Source organism: Apteryx mantelli, chromosome 15, assembly GCF_036417845.1.
Source record: "Apteryx mantelli isolate bAptMan1 chromosome 15, bAptMan1.hap1, whole genome shotgun sequence".
Lineage (NCBI taxonomy): Eukaryota > Metazoa > Chordata > Aves > Apterygiformes > Apterygidae > Apteryx > Apteryx mantelli.
The window spans coordinates 20,728,329-20,749,096 of NC_089992.1; the positions used below are offsets into that span (position 1 = coordinate 20,728,329).

The 20,768-nt window shown below is 42.8% G+C and overlaps 1 protein-coding gene across 1 annotated transcript in view; it reads left to right on the plus strand.

Moving 5' to 3' along the window:
* The first annotated feature begins 2,227 nt into the window (after window positions 1–2,227).
* The window catches only part of TLN2 (talin 2), a 245,453-nt gene continuing 226,912 nt past the window's right edge, over window positions 2,228–20,768 (plus strand). Inside the window, exon 1 of the mRNA XM_067305763.1 lies at window positions 2,228–2,353. The gene's annotated coding sequence lies outside the window, so the exon portion shown is untranslated. The remainder of the gene's footprint in view (window positions 2,354–20,768) is intronic.

Genomic DNA, 20,768 nt, shown 5'->3' on the forward strand with positions numbered 1-20,768 from the left:
CAGAAAGGCAGACAGACTGGGAGCAGAAAGACACAGAAACGATACAGGGTAGCCGGATAGCCCCTGGTCGCATCACTGTGCGGCATTTTATAGCCGCATTTAGCTGTCTGGAATTTCGGTGGGTTTCTGTTGGCATCACAGTAAAGAGATCCCAAAGAAGAGGTTGGGAGCACAGCGCGGCACAGAGGATCCTGCGGCCTCCCTGTAAGCTCTGAGAGGAAACGGGAGCACACAGGAATACCCTCACCCGAACGGACATAAGCAATGGAGACTGGAAGTGTGGCCTGGCATGTTATCACATAAGGGAACACAGGGACTAGGAAAAGCCTAAAAAGTGAAGCTTGTAAGGCAGAAATAGCCAAAGCGAGGAAGAAGAGCAATGGAGTAGAGGAAGTTGCTTTCGAAACAGTATTGAAATTGGAAAATAAGATAATACCGTAGAGAGAGAATGAGGTGGTCAATATATATGCTGTAAGAGTCTGGAGGACAGTTTAAGTTGTATGATGAATGCAGAAGGCCATATCATCAGAAGCTTATCATTATGGTGAGTTAAAGGCCACAAAAAGCTGTCTTTATGCAAAATGTTATGGCTGTTTACAGACAACTTACATCTGCAAAATTACATCTAAAGTGCAAGAAATACTTATCTCTTATTTTAATAATGGATATGACGATCATTTTGTTAAATTAGTACATTGTCAAGTATTTGCAAGTTATAAAGCAAACCCTGCAGGGTCTCTCTTTTAATTAAGAGGATACTTTTTGTTCCTTTGCTAATGTTGACACAGCTCAGACTATTACAGATGTTAATATCATGATGCTTTTAATTCTGTAGTGTGGGTGTGCAAGATAACTGGGCTTAGTTTTTGTAACTACAGACTGACTTAAACATGAGTACCAACATGTGAGTTGATCCAATGGTACCTACATTGGATCATATCACTGTACAGCACCATTGTATTTGAGTCCAGTGTCTTAGGGTTAGTTTGATTGAGCAAAATTACCCTTGAAGGAAAGAATGGCTGTTGTGCCATGCAGGTCTTTAATCCGGTTACAAGCCAAAACCTTTACCTGTGGCTGTGCTTCAGCTAGATCAGATTCAATTATTTTGATTGTATGATTTTTTTCAACTGTAGCAGTTTCACTGATGCCCTAGTATATATGAAATTAATTTACATAAGAGACTTAAGCTTGCCTATGTATTCCCTTTCTCATGTTGATATGGAAACCATTTGTACAGCTGTCATGGTACTGGAATAGTCAAAATGGTACCGTCTATGTATGGAAAGTCCTGAGTTTCCTTTGCTACTACAGCAGCAAATTTGTTGCTGGCTTTGCTTCTAAATGCTTAACATAACAAAATCCAAACGCAGTTTCAGTTGGACTGTTTGTTCAAAGTGCATTGACCATATTTTCATATTTTTTGGTACTCTGAAACCATCTCTGTACCCAGAGTTTTGTCTGAAGTCTCCAATCAATGCACAGGAGGTGCAAGTTGCTGGATAGCAGCAGCGGCCTGGGTGGGAGCTGAGGGGTTTCGAAATCGCTGCTTCACGAGTGTTGGGAAGGTAAAACCTCACCAGCCCAGGCGCAGGTGTGGCTGGTGAGCCACGATTTGCCCTAAGTGGCTCCACCTGCGAGCGCAAAACTTTGATTTTTTGCTGTCATCGTTCAGGTTTAGGATGGAAACAGAGTTACGTGCTGGGGGCCGGCAGGAGGCCCGAGAGCTGCGCTGAGGAGACGCGTCGCCGCCCCCGCGCGCGCCGCCGGGGGGCCGGGCGCCTCGCGCCCCCGCAGCGGCCGTTTAACGGTCGTTGACGGTCCGGCGCGGCCGGGCGGGAGCGGCGCTCTCCGCAGCTCGCGGTGTCCCCGCGGCCCCGTGTTCCCTCTCCCGGCCTCCCCACTTCCCGGGGCGCCGCCGGCCCTGCCGGTAGCTGCCTGGCGGCCGCGGCCCCGAGCGGGCCGGCGGCGAGCGGCGCTACCTCAGCGGGGGCGCGGCCGGCGGAGGTCCCGCTGCCGCTCGCGCAGGTAAGGGGGGCCCTGGCCCCTCCGCCCGGCCGTCCGCCTGGGGCGCCTTCCTCTCCCGCGGCTCGGGGGCGGCGGGCTGCCCCGGGCGGGCGGCGGCGCGGGCCGGGCCGGGCGGAGGGCGGCAGAGCGGTCCCGGAGTGATGACGCGCTTCCTGCCCTCCCCGGCGGGGGTCTGCGCCTGGCGTCCGCGGCGGCGGCGGCGGCAGCTGCGGGCGGCGGCGGAGCAGGCGGGAGCGGGCGCCAGGAGAGCGGGGGGAAGGAAGGAAGGGAGCGAGCGAGCTGCGGGGCTCAGGCGCTCCGCAGTGCTCCAGTAACGCCTCTCCCGGTAGGAGCCCCCGAGGGCCCCTCTTCCCTCCTTGCCGTCGCGCGTTGCATGGAGCGTCTGGTCCGCGCTGAGCCGCGGAGAGGGGGACGGCTCCGCGCAGGGGCTGAGCGGCGGGAGCGCGGAGCCGCTCCGTGCCTGCGGCCAGGCAGCCGCCGCCGGGATTTGCGTATAAACGTTGCGTGGTCCCCAGCCAGCAGCAGCTCGGGAGCGGGGCAGTGGGCTCCGGGCGGGCGGTAGCCGCCGGTGCCTGCCGGTGGCCGGGCGAGCGGCGGGAGCCGGGCGGTGCGGTCCGTTCGGCACAGCCTCGCCGGCGCGCAGCGCTGCCCGCCCAGCAACTTGCTGGCTCCGGGGGGGGCTGCGATAAGCCGGTGTGATGCGGTGCGGGGAGCCAGGCTGCCCCGGCGCCGCTGGGCTCCCACGCCGGGCGGGCTGCCGGGGCTGAGCCCCGGGAGGGGGCGAGCGAGCGGCTCCGGCTCGCCTTCCCTTCGGCCGGAGCGGCGCCCGGGCCGGGGCAGAGCCTGACGCCTTCGGGATCCCCCAAGCCGTGTAGGTTTGGCGCGTGGGAGCGAGGGGGCTGCGGCGATGGGCGGGGGCGGCCGGGCCGGGCCGAGGGGCTGCGCCCCGGGAACGGAGCTGTCCGCCGCGCCGCCGGGCACCGCGATGGGGAGAAACGCTTTTCGCGACGCGTTTTGAAGCGACGACCTCCCAAGGGCGATCGCGCCGTGTGTGTTTACATGCGTGTATCATAGCCGTGTGTCTGTCCGCCCTCTCCCACCAGCCCCGCGGGGCGGCTCGGGGTGGCGGCGGCTCGCGGGCCGGTGCCGTGGGGCCACCCAGGAGCGGGGGGGAGGCGCGCCGCTCGGCGCCGGCCGGAGCCGGCTTGGGGCGTGCGAGCGCCCGGCGGCCGCGGGCTGCCCCCCGCGGGCGGGAGGCGTGCGCTCTGCGGGGCCGCGCCCTGCGGCCCGGGCGGGGGGCGCCGCGCCGGCAGCACCTGCGGCCCCCGCGGCTCCGCGCTCGCCTCGCCGAGCGCTCCTGCTCTCCTGACTGGCCCGGTTCCCTTCTTTGGGCCCCGCTTTCCCTTCTGCGTTAAGCCGCTGCTAGTTGGAAAGAACGTGGCATGCTCATTGATTCGAAAACTCCATCAGATTAAACAATTGCCCGCTTCCCTCCAGCTCTTGTAAAAGTTTATTTTACGTAGCTGTATTTTTAGAGCCAAGTTTGAGCCATATTAACTTGCGTGCCAGAAAGCCTGCTCTGAGCTTGAAAGCATGCTGCTTAAAGACATCAGGAGTTCTGCATGGCTAGAGAGCCCAGTAGGTATGGAAAATGTACTTGTGATTAAAAAGCAAGCAAACAACAGATTTTTCAGCTTACTTACGGTTATGTAAAACATCACCTACTCTTTTGTGAACTTACAACACACTGCCATTCACATAAGAGTAAGTATGGGTGAAAGCTGCCAGTGGTAATTTTAAATGTCTTATGAATGGTAGTATATGGAAAGTTTTCATATCTGTTTCAGATAGTGGCCAGCCGTTCTTTAGTCAGTATGGTCGTTAGCTAAGTTGACCATGAATTAAGTCGGCTGAACTACTTTTTCTGCTTTATTTTTTAAAGCATTAAAGGTGGTGCCATGAGATTGAAGGTTGCCATAGAGCTGGGGGGAGGGGGAGGAGGGAACAAACAAACAAAAAACCCCCAAAAATCCACTTGCCTCTGAGATGTGCATTTCATGTGAACTTCATAACACTTCATTCCACTCCCTGGTCGTTGCAGAACTAAAGGTTTAAGTGGAATTTTCTTCTGACCTACCTAGTTATTGGTGGCAAAAGTGTTGAGCTGAAGAAAGATGATGAGAATACTTCTTGTTCCTAGTCCTCAATCTAAGTCTCAGAGTTACCTTGACAAACTTGGTGTATATTTAAGTTCTGCATCCCAGTGTAGAACTTGATACTGAATATAGCAATTTTATATAGAATACCCATTCATTCTACTATGCAAATTAGAGTACTTCACCCTGAATACTTGTGAATAATTGTCCTACGTGTTCCTAAAGTAACATCTGTTGCATTATATCATGTAATGGAATGTGGTACAGCCTAATTTAAGTTGTTTTGAAATGCTGCCATTCCGCTGTAGTAGTGCCTCAGAGGGTAAGGGTTTTTTTGGTGTGTGTGATGGATAGGTTGGTTAAAGACTAGAAGATATTGAGAAAGATGAATTTGCATTTGAACTGTAAAGGATTAAGTAATTTAACTCTGAGCTTGGTTTGTTGTGCAGTTTTATGTAGACTTCTTTCATCATTTGCCAACTAACCTAATCACTGAATTCTACTAACATTAGCAAATGAATCTTTAGTTCAGATATAACTGAATTGCACTATAGTCTATACAAGTCTCTTATTTTGGAGAGGGAAAAGTTGGCTTCAGAGAAGTGTCTGGCTGTCGATACTTCTGTGGCACAGCTTGGACTGCATAATCTTTATGACGATTAAAAATCTTACTGTGGAAACTTTCTCTTATTTGGTATTGTTTCTGCAAGGGTTTGACTCAGCCAAGCAAGGATGTACTGAAGTATTAATATTTGGCCTGTGCTACTTCATATCCTTACCTATGTAACAGATACATATTAAATCTGTGCAAATGCAAGGTCTGGGCAGCTTCCAAAAATGCCAGTACTCAATTAGTCATCACAGCTGGTCAGTAGTACAGACACCAACCTCCATTCCTTACTGTGGTATTGTAGTGTCAGATAGCTATTGGCATAGCAATAGTGTATGTTCATGAAATGTGGGCAATATCACTTGCTTAAGCATCAGTACATCCATAACATTAGCAATGAAATAATGAAAAAGCTGTTTGAAGTAATTCTCAGTGCCTAGTCATATCTACATCTCGCAGATTTTGGCAAACTGCTGAATGTATACACATCATCGCTTTTAAAAATATGCTAACTTTCTTGCTAAGAAGTTCTTGTATAAATGCTGCCTTTGCAACAGGTCATAATTAGGAAAGGGGGAGAGGTGTGAATGTGTTTACAGAACACTGTATCCAGCTTTCAAAAATTCATTTTCTTCCTGGTCTTGAATCTTCCAAAGATTTGGCAAGTCTGTTTATGCATGTTTCTGCAGACAATAGAATGCTGATGCAAATTGAGAACAGCAAACAAAATGGTTGGGTGTTGTTGCAAATAGGGGGAAACAGTCTCAAATATCTTGCATGTTATGTTTCATTTGTTTCCTTTTGCATTGTAGTATGTTAATTGGAACAAAACTTACTAGCATATAGCTGGAAACAGTAGTTGGCACCTGAAAGGGAATGCAGGTTTTTGCTTCTGAAGTTTTGCTTTTGACCGCATGAAGTCTTAAAATGAGATACAGTGAACTGAAGGAGTTTTTTGGGGCAGTGGGTACAAAGAATTAAGCAGTGTTTTATGGAGCAGCCTGACTCCCAAATTCCAGAGGCTATGGTATTCAGAGTAATCTAGGCCTTTGCAACTTTATGGATAGGATTATGGGAGTATAAGTATAGACATCATGTTATATCTTGGGCTCCCTTATTTTTATTGTTCTGAGTAAACAGTCCATTCCTTTTTTTAAGATTGGCTGTGTATGTTAAAGACCTTAATGGTAGCCCAAGCTAGTTAGACCTCTAAGTGCTAGGTAGTTACACAGGGTGCTGAGATCCTGGGTCTGATCAATGACTAGTGAATTATGGACATCTCTCTCTGGATGCAGAAGAGACAGATGCCTCTTCAGTCAGGTTGGTACAGTTGAGGACGAGAAGAGGGGAAGGAGCCTGGGGTTAGCCTAGATGCAAAGATACCAAACTTGTACGTGCGAATACTGAACGTTCCAGGTTTGTCTCTGCTAATGCTATTACAAATCCATTTCATGGCAGTGTCAGAGAACCATTTCTCTGGGTGTGTTGTGTGCACACATACTTATCTCTGAACTGAGTTTGAATTAGCCTGTGTACTTAAAGTAACTGTGATAACATTTTGATGTTTTTCAGTTTCAGTTGCAAGCTGGGATTCCATCCCCAGAGATCCACCCCCTCAATTCTCAAAGCTCCAGTGCCTTTTTACCAAAGCACCTTCATAAAGCTAGAAAACACACTGACTTTACAAGGTGGTGGTGAGCATACAATAAAAAGTCACGTCTTAAAATATCTTTACCACAGTGCTGATTTCTTGCTCTTAGTCCCTTTACTTGGCAGCAACCAGTTGAATTTCTGCCAAGACAGGTCAGGCTGGTACTTGAAACTGCATCCCTTGCATTCTGGGTAGGTAGCTCATCTTTCTGTGTTTGGGCAGCAGGAGGAAGGTGTGAATTGAAGTGAATTGTAAATGAGTCTTGTGTCTTTCTATCTGCCAGCTTTTTTAAGGCTGAGATTTTGTATTTCCATGAAAAAGTGACATTTCGCCTAGGGAGAAGCAGGAGGTACTGGCTGTTCAAAATCACAGTGAATAACAATTAAGGTGATAAAGAATCAATGGTACTATGTGGGCCATTTAACTGTTCAGACAGATTAACAATTTCTATCAGCTGTGGTAGGGGCTTTCCCTACTATAGTGTATCAAAAAGTGTTTAGTGCTTTGCTAAAGAGTAATGATGTGAGAACTTCTTAAACAATAGCATTTTCTTCAGCTTAGGAAGGCCTTCAGAATTGTTTAAGACTTTTCTTAGCATGTGTTCCTGTCTGGTCTCATCTAGTCATCTCTCATGCTTCTTGGGAGTCAGTATCTGTAATACAGTAAAAATTACCCTTTGTTTCATCCACCTCATCTTTGAGTCTAGTTTGTATTGTAGTTTTACAGTGGTGGTGTGTACTGCTTAGGAAGCTGTAATTTCTCTGGACTGTTTAAAGGTTCAAATGTGGATGGAATAATTACATGAGCATAAAACAGTTTTGAAAACTTATTGGTGGTAAAAAACGGGCTTGAATGTGTATTGGTGACACCATCAATTAGCCTTAAAGGCATTGATGGCAGGACAATATAATAGCAGTTGGAGAAATACTGTAAATCTGCCTTTGACTGTTCTGATTAAATGTACCACATGTTGGGTAACAAGAAACAGCAGGATGGTACTTGGCGCAGAGAGAGGAGAATGGAAGTAGTGAAGGCAAGTAATGAATGCCTGCCAGAAGTGATAACCCCTGGTGAGGAAAAGAAACATGGTAATCTAATGGTGGTGGCAGGGGACAGGAGTATGGTGTAGGACTAAAGCACATAATGCTATAGACATAATAAAGATGTTGAAATGCCAGGAGAAATTTGAAATTCAGCAATGGGACTAACAATGAATACATGAATAAATGAGATCAGGAAGCAGAATTCGAATGCTACAGTTCTCCATAGCCTGTAACTTTTGCAATTTTTGGTTTTTGACTCAAAGATTTTCTTAGATTAATTTTTGTTCCAATCTAAGGAAACGATTGCTTGAGTCACCTCCTGTTGGCAAAGGGGCATCAGAACTTTCTGGGGAAAGGATCAAGTGGGAGCCACTACTGCACAGCAGGAATGCAGGATCAAGCTGAAGGAACTAGTGGCAGGCCTCCTGGGTCACGGTACTGCAGAAAGCATGACTGCAGGCAGGAAAAGATAAATGCTCAGCTTCTGTTTTAAAAAGCAAAGGCTATGGGAAATGAAATTACTTTGTTGTGATGTTTGAAGTACTCCTGGGAAATGTTATGTGCAGCAACAGAAGATGTATGGAGCCCAAAGGAGAATCCAAAACCTTGTGGTATTTACCCACCCTGAAAATGGTTTAAAAAAAAAAAAGTTCAGTGGCTGCCTTTGCAGTTGTGGCATGATCCAGATGAGCCTTGTTGTAGCTGGATTGCCTATCCAGTTGCACTGTGATCCTAACCAGACTTAAAAGCAGCTGAGGAGGACAAGAGAAACATGACCAAATGTATAGAAGGATGAAACCTGTGGAGAAAGGGTAATTAACTTTATATAGTGAGATCTTACTGGCCAGAGTATGGATTAAATACAGCACAAACCTAGGCACTAAGATGTGAGAAGGGAGACTGCAGTGGTTTTAATGGGCCTTGTGTGAGGCTTTTGTGCTTAGAGGACATGAAGGATAAGGGACCAGTGCAAAAGGATTCGCAGATGCTGTTGGGCTGTGTGTGTGTGATGTTTTGTGCTCTCTGTCGTTAGCCAGGAAAGCAAAGGCCAGGCTAAACAAAGTGGTGTTGTCCCAGGAGCAGGAAGATAGTCTGTTAGTGGTGCTAACTCTGTCGGTTGCAAAAGCTGCGATTGTCAAAGAATATGGAATGCTTCAGCCTCTCTCCTCTCCCTGTTCACACTGTCTTGTTACGTTGTTCGAAATGGCCACCTTGCTCCAGAACATGCAGGTGGTTACCTCTTACAGGGAGGTACATAGCTGTTGCTGTGTAGCTGTTCCTGAAAGAATGGTCCAGTCTTGAAAGATGCCGTCATCATGATCACAGCAAACCATCAGACATCAAGCCTTCTAGTACCATGGAAAATAATACTTTGAAGTTTGATCTTGGGGAGAAGAACAGCTGTGTTCAGTGAGTGACTGGCTAATGGCACAGTACAGTTAGAAAGCCCAAGTATGCCAGCTGTGTGGTGGTATTTTGGGGGCAGCAGGAGGAAGTGTCATTTCCACCATTCTAAAGTTTTTTCTGCTGCTGCCTTGTTTGCAGCACAGACTTGTCCATCCTCAAAGTTGCTCATAGTTGCTTGAGCTCTAACACAACCATTTGCTGAGTGAAATTGCTCCATGATGTTCCATGAATATTTTGGGGCAAGTGCTGTTTGCTCTCAGGTGACTTGACCTTGAACAGTACTCTTAAAATTTTAATTACGATGGCAGTTGTGGTGCTAGCCAAATTTTAATTCAAGCTGCCTAACAAAAAGCAAGGAAGATGAAACAAGAAACCATGGGAATTAAGTTCCACAATTCTGTTGCTTTACTCTAAAGAATCAAATCCCCCAAGACAAAACATGAAAATATGGGGGGGTGAGGGTACAAAAAGATGTTTTTAAAGATTTCATATCAGAACTGTGGCTGACCTCTTACAAGGGAACACTGAATGGAAGAGCAGGGCTTTGGTGTCGAAGAGATAAGGCAGAAGAATACCTTGATGGTGGTACAAGTGGGTGGTTAAGGTGAATTACGTATGCAGCAGTTGTTGCAGATTATTTGGAACAGATGAAGAAAGCTTGCAACCAGTGAGAAGGATAGACATGCCCTGAGGAACTGAGCAAACCAGTACTGAAAAAACTGTAAGGTCAGGGTGTGAAAATGACTCCCTAATAGCTGTGAATACTTTTACAGGAAAAATACTTTCCTATCTAATGCTATTATCATTTCTTTTCAAAATGTAAATTAGAGTTCCAAGAACTGAAAATCTCATCTGTGTATGAGGGGGAAAAAACTCTGTTACTTAAGCTGAAAGCTGAAAATGGAAGTTGAAGTCAAAACACGCTATTCCATATGGGTTATATTATAATCAGCAATGGCCTTAACTTTTCTGGAATAGTTTCACTCCTTTCAAAACTTCAGCCTTATCTGGTCATTTAAGAAAGAGAATGAATTGCCTGTCTTCAAAGTGACGTCTGGTTGTAGCATTAAATTCTGCCCTCTATGTTTGGATCTTGTTACTAAACAAAGTCAAGTGCTCCCTGAGCGGAAGTGCTTTGTAGTTTTCTCTTCTGAGCCAAAGGCTCTGCTGAACAGTATCAATACAGAGGTGGTGATTTAAGGAGGTTTTGGAGACTTGAAGAGGTTACAGGTCCATTCTGGTGAAGAGCAAAAGTGCAATTTGACTTAATAAAATAAAGCAGCAAGACTAGTAAAACGTAAAAGCAGTGGGACCTTTTAACAGAATGGCTTAATTGCTTCAGAGTTGTGGAAGCTTTTGAGTCCAAAAGGTTATATTTGAAAACAATCTTAACTTGTTTTCTTCCACCATAGAAAAATGTTAATCTGCATTTCGATGTCAGTTCTGTTGGTGATGGAGGTTCAGTTCATTGCCTCATGAAAGAAGATGAACAGCAGAGCTGAGAATTACTTGCAGAAGACCCTGATCTTAGTTCACCAGGTTGATACTGAGCGCCCTTAAATGTTCTTGGGTTGGTTTTGTCTCATGTTAGCTGAGCACTTGCAATATGTCTGATGCCTCAGCAAGTGATTAGGTATAAGTTAATGTAGCTGTGACAATTGTACTGTCATTACAAAAGAGATGCAGTGTCTTGACCTTGAAGCATACTCATTGTATTTAAGCAGTACTCTAATAGTGTGATACCTTGTTAGAGTTCTTGATAGTCCATGTTGCTAACTATACTAATGGTTTACTTAGCTTTTTCTCAGGGTAGTGATTTTAGTTTTGGAGCCCAATAAGAGGCTGTAGAAGTTGTAGAAGTACATAACCCCTTGATAATTAACATCATTTGAACTTCTCAAAATGAAGGCATGCATATAATCTTAAGTACACAAAATTAGGTCTGTTGTTGCTGTATGGTGATCTTAGCCCAGGAAGGGTGTCATTTTGATGTTAAATTTCATATTGAGAATTACTTACCTATAGTACTACTTACCTTCAGGTAGCTTGCAAATTAGTTCATGCTTTGATTTGTTTGTTTCCCAACACAAGTGGGAAGATTTAAATACATAACTTTGAAATGTTTTTGTGTGCATGGGTATATTAAATGTCAGCTGGGAATTTTCTACCTAAAGGCTTAGTGCAGCTGGATACTGTTGCACTCGGGATCAGCCTGTATTGAGTTTTGGAGGAGAGTTTCCCGTAAGCAAGTTTCACAAATGGTGAGAGGTTATCTAGTCAAGACTTGGAAAGCTTCCATGTTGCAGGGTTCGTGTGTTTTTTGACACAGTACCTGTGCATTTGGAATTGTATTATCTCCTGCCTTCTTGCATTACTTTGCAGGTGACTTGCACAGCAAATGCTGGTATAGCAGCTGTCCCAGTGCATATTGTCTTTCCAGTGCTATATTAATATTAAATATACTGCTGACTGCTCTGGGTGACTAATATTCAGTAGCTGCTCCACTTGCAGACAGACATCTTGTAGTCAGGCACTCCTGATGTTGGCCTTGCTAGTAACCTGTTTCTGCATCTGTAGCCCTGTTCCCTTAGTGTTAGGAAATCTCATGTTTAACATAAACAGTTATTAACTTTTTATTAAGTCACTTTGGAAAGTTCCATAGGAGTCATCTTAACAACATGAAGTGAAGCAGCTGCTCTGTGTGTGTGCATACATGTTCATGTACTTACTGGGGAGACAGTGCTGTCAAAACCAGAGCTGGCTTAGTGTTTTCAGGTGTTGGCTGAATGGGAGGCACCTTAATTTCCCCAATATCAGTTTAGCCAGATAATTGAGATTTCTTGGCCTAAGGCTTGTGCTGTAGCTTTGTGGGTCTCTTCTGTAGAGAGGGTATAACAAGGTGAACTGTTAGCCCAGCTCCAAACTAGAGGGGAGAGTTACCTCTGTTTTTATGGACAGGCTGAGTTGAGGGGTGGTCTTTCTGGTACTCCGTCCCTTTTTACTAAAAGTTATTTGCACTTACTGATTCATGGGGGTCCAGGTCATGTTCTCTTGGTCCTAGGAATACTTCCTCTTTAGCCTATTTTCCTTAGCTCTTGGTAAAGCATTGCATTATACAGTTTACCGTGCTTGGTTGCCTGTTATCTTGTCTGCCTTGAATATGAGGCACTTGCTATCATTTGTGGGCAGGATGGTGATGACACACACATAGCCCATCTGTGTGGGTCTGGTTTATGGGTTTTCCCTGTCTCACAGTGAAATAAGATCACTTGCTTATTTTTTGCCTTCCAGAACTTGTTTAATTTGCCTGCAGCTTAGGGTCATACGTACTTGTTGTGTGTACACTCCACCTGAACAGTGAAGCTCTAGGTTTTTTGTTGTTGTCTCATTTTGTGGCAATGTAGACCCCACTATAAATGGTGGATCACCTGTTTCCATACACTGGAACTGGAAGGCTAATAATGAAGCCATGAATAACGATGCAGTCACTGTTTAAACAGAGGCATTTTTATTTAGATACTGATGGTCAAAGAGCATTTGAAGCCCCTTGTTTGCTTAGGCTTGAGTTCAGGATCCTGTCACCTTACAGAACTGCATGTTAGAACACTTAAAATGAGTTGTGCTGTGGTCCTATCAGGTGATGTGTGTGGATTTTTGAAGCAGAAGCCAAATCTGTCATGGTATTTGTGCATGTGACTGATTTCATAACACTTGAAGGTTCTAAAGGGGTGATTTGAGCAAGATCCCAACTGCAGAGGGTCCTAAACCACTTGTGCACTTCCCTGGTTAGAATTCCTTGTCTTCATTGTGCCTCATATTCCTGTGCTTCAAAACACAGTATTTAGTAATGTGACCCCTGTGTGTTGTGACAGCATGCAGGTTTTAATGAACACATCCTAGTGATGTATAGCTTTAGGTCATGCCAGCTAAACTCTTAGAAATAAGTGTTAAATGATTGAAGATTTTTGCCTAGGACTTCTGGGGAGGAACAGCAATTCTTGCTCACTTTGTTTAGCAGCCAGCACAATGCAGTTCTCATCCTGCCTGAGGCTACAGAGTCTCCCTTAGAGATAAATTTCAAGTACCTGCTAAACATTGGCTATCAGGCACCAGTAAGGTCTTGGTGCCCACCCAATAAGTCTATCTCTTCATGTGCAGCTCAGCTTCTGTAGCTGTCATGTGAGTTGTGAGGAATGGAGTACAACTTCAGCCCCTGAAGAGGATGCTGAAGCAAGGTGGGACTGCAGATAATAGTGCTTTGGGTAAAAGGGGAAGATTAAGCAGGGAGTTGCTTTTTTTAGCGTTGTTTACAAGGAACTTCTTAAAACTAAAGGAAAAATATAAAAGGACAGAAAATACATGGATGAAAGGGAAAATGACAAAAACAGCTGTTTTCTTTAACTGTAGTTACAGCAGTTGTGCTGTATTGACTAATCTCTTTTTCTGGACTATATACTAGTCTAAAACTCCTTGCTTAGGGTGTAGTTTTCATTGCTTGAAGCAAAATTGTTCTTGCATACTACCTGCAAAGTATTCCTACTACCACAATCAAATACTCAAAGAAGTCCTCTCTGTGTTGAAGCAGAAAATTTCTAGAATGGTAGCGGCTGGTATTTGGTACCAACATTTGTTTCTGACATGTTATATGGAACTTGTTTGCTTCTGGATTTAAATTCTTGTGTGAGAGAAGCAAAGCACGCCACTTATTTGGGGCACTCTTCTTTGCATTTGTTCCTTAGGACCTAACTTTGGCATTTAGAATGGATATGAACGACAGGAAGCTGCCTGTAGATGCTGCTGTACATGGCAAGTAAATCAGGATGTTAGAGATTTGTTGTACAAGTGAAGTTTGTCTTCCTTCCTTGGCCCCTAGCAGCTCAGCAGAGGTCGGGGGTTTTTTTTGTTTGTTTTGTTTTTCTTCCTGGTCAATTTATAGATGTTTGAAATGTTTGTGCTTGTGATTGTTGGGAATTTATCATTTGAAATTTAAGCAATTCATACTTCAGGTATCTCAAGTGGTTTAGAATAGGAGCTTTTATTTTCTGACAATATTCAGGAGATATTCAACTAACCAATAGGAAAAAATGTCTTTAAGCTAATGAAAACCTATTTGTATGATCAAGTTTGTGTAAAAAGTATGACTGTCTTTTTAGAAACTAGCAGAATGCAGTCCTAGAAAATGCTGGTTGACAATCTTATTTTGATGAGTGTGAGTATATTAGTGGCCCCTAATGAGTGAAACAAATGATAGCGGAGCTGGAGTGAGTAGGACAGAGGCTAGTCTTTGCTTTTGTTTAACATTTCCTGTTGGGAGTTATGGCATGCTTGTGGAAGAGGCATGCACTAAAACAGCTCATTTTCCAGAATGCGGATGATCAAAATGGTGCCAAATTATAATATTTGCAGAAAAAATTAAGTGTTGTGGAGCGGGGAAGAACATAAACAGGTGAATCTGGGTTATTGTTAGTCACACTCTGGTTCAGTAATGGATATCTTGGGAGCAATGTAATGAGATGTAAAATGGTATGCAGGATCTTGGTGCAAGTCCCATACTCCAAAAATTCAAGGCATTATAACAGAATCTGCTTGTGTTCTGCAAAAAAGCTGTGATGTCATATGGAAGACACAGGTCCTGACTTTTAGTTAACCGAAAAGGAGATTTAGAGCAGAACTTTGAAGGCTAAAAATGTGCGTTTTCAGCAACTCTTGGTTTCCGTTGCAGGCTTGTTTGCTTGTTCAAGAAACAAAATGGGGATCAGAGAGACTGGATGCAAGCATTGACCTGAGAGCCAAGTCTGTGGGGTATCTGGGAGACATAGATGGTGTGTGTGGAGGTTTTGGCACTGTTGTTAGGCATTCAGATGTACCTACTTTGAAAAGTTTACTTGTCACATAGAAGGGGAAAAGCTTCCCCATCTCTTTTGCAGTGTACAATACATGAATCGGTGTGGTGATCTGAAGCTACCTATCAAACTTTCTCCTGTAAAGAGGAAACCCTCAGGGAGGGCTTTGATTATAAATAGAAAGTGTTTTGTCAAAGAAAACTTCTGTATTATGTAAAGCCTTCCGTTATCTGTCTAATACATGAGTGGACAGTGACAGCTTTTTCCACTGTAGAGAGATAAATACCATAAAGCTTAACAGTCAGCTTGGTAAGTAATATTAAACATTGGGAAGCTTTGGTCTTAAGGTTCTTCTCTAGATGTTGTATTGCAAATGAATGATATGCTGCAATATCTTCCTAATGGAACGAAGAAAATGGCTAAACCACTTGAAATAAATATTTGCTTTAGAGACATCTTATTTTGAGCTGGAAGAAGAATCAGCTGATGTGTTAAACTGCTCTGATGTCCTCAGAAGCAGTCTGCAGGGTGCTTCAACCTATGAGCATACTAACACTATTCAGTGAAACTTGCTCATGCTGACAGCTAGTAGTTTCTAAATGTTTGTTCTTGGCTAATTTGGGGGCAAGTCTTGATACAGTTGGCGTCTTGTGTGACTGAACAAAGGAGCAGTGTTTTTTTGAATGTCTGAGAAGAAAAATATATAGGCAAAATGCAGAGTTCAACAGGTAATGAAGCTTAATGTCTGATATTTAATGATTCCAAGTAAAAAGAAACTTACTTCTAGTCCTGCATAAAACAAAATGGAGACAGAAGAGGTTTGGATACTTCTAAATCTGTTTGAACTGTGTGTTAATGTTAATACCTTCTCAGTCTGATCAGGGTTGCATCTTCTGAGCTGCTGTTTTGAGGTTTGTCCCTCTGAGATACCTACACAACTGCTTTGATTGCATTTAACTCTTTTTTTAAGATATCATTCACAATCATATAAGCCAGAAATGCGTTCAAATGGAGATAGTTATTTTTTGTGACATGTCTCAGTGGAGCTTGAAAATTAAGGAAAATCTATTGGACTTCCTAGGGCCCTAAATTGCATCTAGGCCCTGTAGGTCTAGGTTTACAGCTTGGAAAACTGCATCTTCAGGCTATGTGGTGGGCTGTATATATGCAATATAAAACTGTAAAACACCTTTTTGTAATTATAAGAGGGGCTGCAGTGGTCAAGTAAAGAAAGGCTTTCAGATGAAGTCTTATAGAGATTAATTCTATTTTGTAAATGATTCCTAAAGTATTTCTTAATAGTTTGGCTGTCTCAGCAAAGTGTCAAAAGAATAACCTTGCCATATGACAGTTGCTACACCTGAGGGGCAATAGAAGTTATTCAAGAGACAGTGAAGTTATGCTAATCGCATATACTTGATATCTTCTACTGAACACAGATTTTCTGTTTGCAGAGGCAGGAGTGAAAGCCTTTGAAGCACTACAGGAATCTCTGTGAGAGATTAATGGCTCTGAGGCAATGCTTGTGTAAAATAAGTGCATATATAACATGTTAAACTTGTCTGACTGGGCACCATACAACCTATGACCTTCACAGTTAACTGCTTATGATATTTCGACCACACATCAAAATGTATCAGTCAAATTAATGTTGATGCTCAAAAAGAGCTATACCTTCACTTTTTCTGAAGGATAGAAATAATCTAACTTCAAGATGATTTGTTTCTCTTCTTGAGCAATAAGGATAAATGGAAAGATTCAGGAGTACATGATATTGATTTTTTTGAATGCTTTAACATGATTATTTTAAGTCTCAGACAAGGCCCACTTTTTGTGCTGAAGCTGCCTGAGTATCCAGACATGAATTGAATTTTGGATCTACTTTTTTTGCAGTAAGCTCTTATGCAGAATGATGATTCATCCTACCCTGTATCAGTGAATTACTGACATCCTTTCTGGCTTTTGCATTCTCATTCTCTCTCTCTCTCTCTCTCATTATTTCTTTTTTTTTTAAAGCCCTAGTTGTTTAAGGCCAAGTTCTCCTGTCATTTGATACTTCATTCCCTTCTAACAGTGTGTAGCCCATCTGTGGAATCTGCCACTTCAGGGACCAGAGCCTGGGTAGCAGTATGGGTGGGATTGATGTGGTTACGCATGCTACAATAAAAGTCCTCAACTGCAACCACAAGCAGCATATTTTAAGTGGAGAGCCTAGAGGGAACAATTTTTTTCCTTGCATTGCATATATAGAGGTGGCTGAGTGATCAGGATTTTACCTTTTTCTGCAGCATTACAGACCTAGATTTGCTTTGTCAAAGGTAAAGCCAGGGATCTTCACAGGCAAAGGGGAAGTAGTTGTGTGTGTCACAGCAAACAGAGTTCCTGAGCCCAAATGTCAGGTTTGGATTTGAAAAATTAATTTGAAATACTGACTTTGCAGGCATATTTTGACCTATGTTTTGAGTTTGAAGCTTTATTAAACTCATGTTGTTAAACCCTTTTTTTCACATCCCCTTCTCCAGTAACCTTTCATATACCTACTGACAAATGGCAATGACAAATCTGAATTGTTGTGTTCTGATGATGCTCGAGAGACCAAGGGTAGATTTTTGCCCATCAGTGTAAATAGTGTTTTAAAAAAAATCTTCTTAATTTGCAAAAGTGTGCGCTTTTTCCAGGAAACCTAATATATTCAAATTCTTGATAAATAAACATTTGTGGCAGTTCCCAGATGTGGCCCATGAAGATTAGGTGATGATAGATAGTATTTTAAACATATTCAACAAATGGTATGCTTAACCCAACTGCAGTAGGGTGTGTTTTCTGAACAAATGATATTCAGAATCCAGTGGTTGTATTTATGGTGTCACTGGGTGGGAAACACCCAAAGGTATGATGAAAGATAGCAACATTTTGATTTTCTAAAAAATGTTTAGCTAGTGCAATAAAACTGAACAAATGGAACAGGTGAACAGGGCTATTGTTTTTGAGACTGAGGTTTAGAGTAAGAACATGCGAAGAGTGTCCTTCTGTTACAGGATTGGATATCCAAGATCCTGGCATAACCTGAAAACCACTAATGATAACACTTGTTTTAATGTTGTTTTGTTTTGTTTTTGATGGTGCTGTACAGTGACAAATTCAGTTATTTTTGGTAATGAAATTACAACTTTTATCCTTGGTGAATGAATTGCTATCTCTTACAGTGAAAATTAAAAATTAAACCTAATGTTGGGATAGCAAGCTTTTTGTCCTGAGAGAGCAGTTGAGGAAAGGTTAGAAGTGTTAGCTCTGTTTTGCCTGAGGATATATTTCACTTTTTGTACTGAAGTATGTGATGTAACTGACCCCATCTTGCAATGACATGTGATTTCTTGTAATTTATTCTAGCTTCATGAGCATTAATGCCATTATGGTTGAATAATTTGCAAGGATTTTTATGCTTCTGGCTTGTTCTCTACTTGTGCCTTGTTTAGGTTTTTATATGTTGCAAATTTAGTTAAAAGTAAAGTAAGATGAACTGTAGTTGTGTGTTTTTCAGCTTCTTGCTCGTTTCTAATGGCAAAATAGAGGTGATGGTAAGAGCTTTCTAATCCAACTTGCAGCTGGAACACAAGGAGTCATTTTTGGTGCACTGTAAATGTTAAGCTTAGTTAAGGTAAAAGTTAGATCCATTCTCGGTTACCTTCTGTTGCTATGTATCCCAAAACTTGAAAATAATTTTTTGTATTTTGGTGGTTAGCTTTTGGTCCTTGAATATCTATTTTTTTTTTCATTATTCAGAGTTTTTGTATTTAGGGCAAATGCTTTTAATTCTTTCTCCAAATTGTTACTGTGATGAACAGTAGTGGAATGCTTACAAGGGAATTAGCTGCATATTGAGTTCAGCCTGTGACAGTAAACATCTTCCATTCCTTGGAAGATGAGTACCTGCCTGCACAGCAAGTACTCATCATACCATGTTGGTGGAATGAGTATCCTACTTGCCCATTTTGGAAAAACTAAAACTTTATTAATAGTGTCCCTTTAACTAGACCAGGCTTTCAAGACTTCACGTGAGTAACTAAAATCTCCATGTCCAGTTACCAAGGATAGACCACTTGGCCTTTGCAAGAAAGCAGTTCTTTGAAGGGTTGGCAGTTGGCTCAAAGGACAGATTCTTGGTCTTTTCTGGTACTTCCTTAGCCACTCTAGCAGGGAGCTCCTACTTCAATTGCCTAGTGCTAATACTAAAGACAGTCCTTGTTGTTGTGTTGGATGTGGTTTGCAACAAAAATCTCTTTCCAAATCCAGTAATCTCATTTCCTTTCCAGTTCACTGTGCGCTGTGTAAAGATAGGGATCTTATTAACTGATGGACATGTGCTGAGCCTTGCTGAAAATATTGCTATTGTATCTTACCGCATTAATGGATGGGATTTAGATATGCAACAGTAGTTTATTAACTAATGAGGAATCTAACCTTGCTATGGAGTTTTAAATTGCACGTATTAGTGCATGCAGTACACCAAATACAGTGAAGCTGCAGACATTTATGTTACATGAATGACTCTGGCTTGTCATCTTTTTCTTAAATACAACTTTTTGAAAAAGACTTTGAGCATGTTAAATCAACAAAAGAGGATGTTGATCTAACCAGTATAAATCTTCAAGGTCCCTTAAAATCTGGATTCTATTTGTTTGAGCTTTCTTTAAAAGTGAATCTCACCAATACTTGGAATGACTTCACACTTGTGTTTTCCCTGAAAGTCCTTTTGTTTTGGTTCAAGACAAATTACATTAGTTTGTTGGTACCAGTTTATGATAGCTGCTTGTCAGAAGACAGGAAACTTTTAATGTAAACTTTGAAGAACAGAATTCTGATCATTGTTCTTTATTAAGCACTTCAGTAAACATGATGCCGGAGCATATCTCATATTTGAGATGACGAAAAAGAATGTCTTGAACTTGCAAAATCAGCTGATTATTATGATTGCGAATAATTCATGACCCTTCCAACAGTGCAACAAATTAATTTGTTCTCTTGTGTGCAGGAGGATCTACAAACCAGCTCCCTAATGTGATTGGATACACTGCTGGTCACCATTCAATTTTTATTAAAAATTAATAGCATAAATGGACTGTAGTATAACACAGTCTTGATGCAGATGAGGTAGAAAGATATTTGGGCAGTGAGTTGCCAGAGGACTTAGTAGACTTCCAGTGTGCCCAGCAAATTGAATTTTCCCTCCTCACCCTTCAAAATCAAAAGCATTCTGGTGTTCATCATTTAAATTAGTGTCTGTGTTAGGTCAGATTCTGCCTGACAGTAGGACAGGAGTCTTGACTGACAGTGTTCTGCCATATGTTTCTGTGAGGAAACAAAGATGTATTTAGTCTTAAACACACAGTTTCTGGGTCACCCTAGAAGCTGGAGGAGAAGTTTCCATTGAAGTTGTTTCCCAAGATCTAAGTCTGCTTTATAAAGGATACTTGCAGCCAACAAAATGATTGAAATTATCCCAACCAATACAAAATCTATGCTTTCCTACAGCTGATAAGGAAACTGGTGTTATTTTCCTTGTCTACCCCTCTTCAGTGCCAGATACTTCAAAGTTCACTGCATCTAGCACTGAAATAAAGGTTATACACAGAACACTAAACGCTGACTTTGTTACTAGTTTGTTGTAGAAATGGTCCAAGTATACTTTGTCTTGTTTGCTTATAAAGTTTTCCAATTGCTGCCTCAGAGCATTTTGTTTAAAACAGTTGTACCTTTCATTTCTTCTTCCCTCCCCAGAAGCAAATGGTTTTTGGGGAGTTGAGTGTTAAATTGGAAGTGACCTTACTTGCCTTCAGTCACAAATAGCAGCAAGAAGGAAGGGGATTCCCCTGCTGCCCATCCCCATTCATGGCTTTCTATTTCTGTGCAAACCCCACCTTACAGTGCACGGTGACTGCCAGCACTCAACCTGCTGCAACAGTTCAGGTGCAAACCAACGCGCTGCCCCCCCCCCCCCCCAAAAAAAAAAGGAAAAAAAAAGAAAAAAGA